Genomic DNA, 6,000 nt, shown 5'->3' on the forward strand with positions numbered 1-6,000 from the left:
ACAGGCATATTACAAAACCTCAAGAGCAATTAACAAGATTAGAATCTAGTATTTACAAATGTGTAAATAGAATATTTCTCTCTATGGCTTTCTTCATCTTTTCCCAAAGGTAATCACAGTAAAACTAATTTGTTTTGAATTAAATTTGTCCTGATTATTTATGTAAATACAACAAGAACAGTGATTGGCCATATAATCTTTTTTTAAAGACTCATTTGCTGGAACTTTGTAAGCAATGTACCAGGTCGATTTTTTCCAAGGGACTTTATTGTCTCCATAAAGTCAACCTTAGTTTTTTAAAACTGCCTGGTTATATCTGAGTCTATGGATGTCTCTCAAATATAATATTCCAGGCAAAGTCTTGGTCATATAACCAGTTTCCAATTATGTCCTGTTATATGGAGAATAGATTCTCAATGAACCTATGTAAATAACTATTTTGGCAAAAAATAATCTCTGATTGTGGAGAGATCAGGTAGGGAGAAACAGCAAATGTTTCCTCTTTGTTTACACAGGTATACTTACTAAATTGTTGTAAGTCATACATAGCTTAAGAGAAATGGTTTCCTGACATCTGGGGAAACAAAATGTTAAAGATCAGCGATGTTTCAAACAAGAAGTTGCAAAAATTATATCTTACTCTTCAGTTCATCCAATCCCATATTTAATTCTTGTTCTGCTTGACACAAGTTTTTCCCATTAGTCCTAGAGATTCTTACCCACTTTTTTTATGATCTTGAAAGATTGTATTTTCCAGTGTCTTTTCCATAAATTTTATTGAAGGAACACTTTTGCGGGAATATTTTTTGCAAAAAAATAAAATAAAATTGAGAAAAAGATCACTATCCATAAATGACAAGAAGGCTTTTTTAAAAAAGTTTATCATTAAAGATTCGATGAGAGTTCATTATAATGGAATTGACAAAGAACTTGGGTTATTTCTGTGGTACTTAACATTGTAAAATAACTGGAATTAGGAGGATAACATTATACTAGGATATATAAAACTTTAAGAATTTCATACAATTTCTGGAATATTTGTTTCTATACAAGTACGATCACATGCCACCACACAGTCCCCAGAGCCATTGGAAAGGTCAAAATGTAACTAATATAAATAGGTTTAAGAGCTATCCCACAGGGCATCTGAAGATACAGGACGTGTGTCCCAGGTGTGCCACTATCTCTGATTTGGCTGGAGACAGTATCATCAGGGAAGAAATATATGTAGGTGTGTATATATTTTTCCTCAACCAATCTATATAGTGATTGAAGTGAACATTTTTGTTCCCAAGATTTTATAAAGAAAAAAAATGTCTTATAAAAAAAAACACAAGGAAGGAATCAGTGGCACCAAATACCCAAACATTTAATTTATTCCCTTCATTCCAGTCTCAGGTGTTATCCTTTAAGTACTTGATAAAACTCTAGTGGCATCTTCAGGACCAAGGCTTTGGTGGTCATTCAAAATGGAAAAGATAAATAGTTTAGTTGGTTGTCAGTCTCATACCAACAAGCAGGGTGTTTATAGCAGCAAACGTCACTCTATGTCATAAGAGTTCCATCCACATATGATATCATCCCCCTCCCCTAACCCAATTCTATTTTTGTTTTTGTTTTTGTTTTTTTTTATTTTTTAATATATGAAATTTACTGTCAAATTGGTTTCCATACAACACCCAGTGCTCATCCCAAAAGGTGCCCTCCTCAATACCCATCACCCACCCTGCCCTCCCTCCCACCCTGCCCTCCCTCCCTCCCCCCATCAACCCTCAGTTTGTTCTCAGCTTTTAACAGTCTCTAATGCTTTGGCTCTCTCCCACTCTAACCTCTTTTTTTTTTTTTTTTTTTTTTTTTTTTTTTCCTTCCCCTCCCCCATGGGTTTCTGTTATGTTTCTCAGGATCCACATAAGAGTGAAACCATATGGTATCTGTCTTTCTCTGTATGGCTTATTTCACTTAGCATCACACTCTCCAGTTCCATCCATGTTGCTACAAAAGGCCATATTTCATTTTTTCTCATTGCCACGTAGTATTCCATTGTGTATATAAACCACAATTTCTTTATCCATTCATCAGTTGATGGACATTTAGGCTCTTTCCATAATTTGGCTATTGTTGAGAGTGCCGCTATAAACATTGGGGTACAGGTGCCCCTATGCATCAGTACTCCTGTATCCCTTGGATAAATTCCTAGCAGTGCTATTGCTGGGTCATAGGGTAGGTCTATTTTTAATTTTCTGAGGAACCTCCACACTGCTTTCCAGAGCGGCTGCACCAATTTGCATTCCCACCAACAGTGCAAGAGGGTTCCTGTTTCTCCACATCCTCTCCAGCATCTATAGTCTCCTGATTTCTTCATTTTGGCCACTCTGACTGGCGTGAGGTGGTATCTGAGTGTGGTTTTGATTTGTATTTCCCTGATAAGGAGCGACGTTGAACATCTTTTCATGTGCCTGTTGGCCATCCGGATGTCTTCTTTAGAGAAGTGTCTATTCATGTTTTCTGCCCATTTCTTCACTGGGTTATTTGTTTTTCGGGTGTGGAGTTTGATGAGCTCTTTATAGATTTTGGATACTAGCCCTTTGTCCGATGTGTCATTTGCAAATATCTTTTCCCATTCCGTTGGTTGCCTTTTAGTTTTGTTGGTTGTTTCCTTTGCTGTGCAGAAGCTTTTTATCTTCATAAGGTCCCAGTAATTCACTTTTGCTTTTAATTCCCTTGCCTTTGGGGATGTGCCGAGTAAGAGATTGCTACGGCTGAGGTCAGAGAGGTCTTTTCCTGCTTTCTCCTCTAAGGTTTTGATGGTTTCCTGTCTCACATTCAGGTCCTTTATCCATTTTGAGTTTATTTTTGTGAATGGTGTGAGAAAGTGGTCTAGTTTCAACCTTCTGCATGTTGCTGTCCAGTTCTCCCAGCACCATTTGTTAAAGAGACTGTCTTTTTTCCATTGGATGTTCTTTCCTGCTTTGTCAAAGATGAGTTGGCCATACGTTTGTGGGTCTAGTTCTGGGGTTTCTATTCTATTCCATTGGTCTATGTGTCTGTTTTTATGCCAATACCATGCTGTCTTGATGATGACAGCTTTGTAGTAGAGGCTAAAGTCTGGGATTGTGATGCCTCCTGCTTTGGTCTTCTTCTTCAAAATTACTTTGGCTATTCGGGGCCTTTTGTGGTTCCATATGAATTTTAGGATTGCTTGTTCTAGTTTCGAGAAGAATGCTGGTGCAATTTTGATTGGGATTGCATTGAATGTGTAGATAGCTTTGGGTAGTATTGACATTTTGACAATATTTATTCTTCCAATCCATGAGCAGGGAATGTCTTTCCATTTCTTTATATCTTCTTCAATTACCTGCATAAGCTTTCTATAGTTTTCAGCATACAGATCTTTTACATCTTTGGTTAGATTTATTCCTAGGTATTTTATGCTTCTTGGTGCAATTGTGAATGGGATCAGTTTCTTCATTTGTCTTTCTGTTGCTTCATTGTTAGTGTATAAGAATGCAACTGATTTCTGCACATTGATTTTGTATCCTGCAACTTTGCTGAATTCATGTATCAGTTCTAGCAGACTTTGGGTGGAGTCTATCGGATTTTCCATGTATAATATCATGTCATCTGCAAAAAGCGAAAGCTTGACTTCATCTTTGCCAATTTTGATGCCTTTGATTTCCTTTTGTTGTCTGATTGCTGTTGCTAGAACTTCCAGCACTATATTAAACAGCAGCGGTGAGAGTGGGCATCCCTGTCGTGTTCCTGATCTCAGGGAAAAAGCTCTCAGTTTTTCCCCGTTGAGGATGATGTTAGCTGTGGGCTTTTCATAAATGGCCTTTATGATGTTTAAGTATGTTCCTTCTATCCCGACTTTCTCAAGGGTTTTTATTAAGAAAGGGTGCTGGATTTTGTCAAAGGCCTTTTCTGCATCGATTGACAGGATCATATGGTTCTTCTCTTTTTTTTGTTAATGTGATGTATCACGTTGATCGATTTGTGAATGTTGAACCAGCCCTGCATCCCAGGAATGAATCCCACTTGATCATGGTGAATAATTCTTTTTATATGCTGTTGAATTCGATTTGCTAGTATCTTATTAAGAATTTTTGCATCCATATTCATCAGGGATATTGGCCTGTAGTTCTCTTTTTTTACTGGGTCTCTGTCTGGTTTAGGAATCAAAGTAATACTGGCTTCATAGAATGAGTCTGGAAGTTTTCCTTCCCTTTCTATTTCTTGGAATAGCTTGAGAAGGATAGGTATTATCTCTGCTTTAAATGTCTGGTAGAACTCCCCTGGGAAGCCATCTGGTCCTGGACTCTTATTTGTTGGGAGATTTTTGATAACCGATTCAATTTCTTCGCTGGTTATGGGTCTGTTCAAGCTTTCTATTTCCTCCTGATTGAGTTTTGGAAGAGTGTGGGTGTTTAGAAATTTGTCCATTTCTTCCAGGTTGTCCAATTTGCTGGCATATAATTTTTCATAGTATTCCCTGATAATTGTTTGTATCTCTGAGGGATTGGTTGTAATCATTCCATTTTCATTCATGATTTTATCTATTTGGGTCATCTCCCTTTTCTTTTTGAGAAGCCTGGCTAGAGGTTTGTCAATTTTGTTTATTTTTTCAAAAAACCAACTCTTGGTTTCGTTGATCTGCTCTACAGTTTTTTTAGATTCTATATTGTTTATTTCTGCTCTGATCTTTATGATTTCTCTTCTTCTGCTGGGTTTAGGCTGCCTTTGCTGTTCTGCTTCTATTTCCTTTAGGTGTGCTGTTAGATTTTGTATTTGGGATTTTTCTTGTTTCTTGAGATAGGCCTGGATTGCAATGTATTTTCCTCTCAGGACTGCCTTCGCTGCATCCCAGAGCGTTTGGATTGTTGTATTTTCATTTTCGTTTGTTTCCATATATGTTTTAATTTCTTCTCTAATTGCCTGGTTGACCCACTCATTCGTTAGTAGGGTGTTCTTTAACCTCCATGCTTTTGGAGGTTTTCCAGACTTTTTCCTGTGGTTGATTTCAAGCTTCATAGCATTGTGGTCTGAAAGTATGCATGGTATAATTTCAATTCTTGTAAACTTATGAAGGGCTGTTTTGTGACCCAGTATATGATCTATCTTGGAGAATGTTCCATGTGCACTCGAGAAGAAAGTATATTCTGTTGCTTTGGGATGCAGAGTTCTAAATATATCTGTCAAGTCCATCTGATCCAATGTATCATTCAGGGCCCTTGTTTCTTTATTGACTGTGTGCCTAGATGATCTATCCATTTCTGTAAGTGGGGTGTTAAAGTCCCCTGCAATGACCACATTCTTATCAATAAGGTTGCTTATGTTTATGAGTAATTGTTTTATATATCTGGGGGCTCGGGTATTTGGCGCATAGACATTTATAATAGTTAGCTCTTCCTGGTGGATAGACCCTGTGATTATTATATAATGCCCTTCTTCATCTCTTGTTACAGCCTTTAATTTAAAGTCTAGTTTGTCTGATATAAGTATGGCTACTCCAGCTTTCTTTTGGCTTCCAGGAGCATGATAAATAGTTCTCCATCCCCTCACTCTCAATCTAAAGGTGTCCTCAGATCTAAAATGAGTCTCTTGTAGACTGCAAATAGATGGGTCTTGTTTTTTTATCCATTCTGATACCCTATGTCTTTTGGTTGGCGCATTTAATCCATTTACATTCAGTGTTATTATAGAAAGATATGGGTTTAGAGTCATTGTGATGTCTGTATGTTTTATGCTTGTAGTGATGTCTCTGGTACTTTGTCTCACAGGATCCCCCTTAGGATCTCTTGTAGGGCTGGTTTCGTGGTGACAAATTCCTTCAGTTTTTGTTTGTTTGGGAAGACCTTTATCTCTCCTTCTATTCTAAATGACAGACTTGCTGGATAAAGGATTCTCGGCTGCATATTTTTGCTGTTTAGCACACTGTAGATATCGTGCCAAGCCTTTCTGGCCTGCCAAGTTTCAAAGGAGAGATCAGTCACGAGTCTTATA

This window comes from Panthera leo, chromosome D3 (assembly GCF_018350215.1).
Source record: "Panthera leo isolate Ple1 chromosome D3, P.leo_Ple1_pat1.1, whole genome shotgun sequence".
NCBI lineage: Eukaryota > Metazoa > Chordata > Mammalia > Carnivora > Felidae > Panthera > Panthera leo.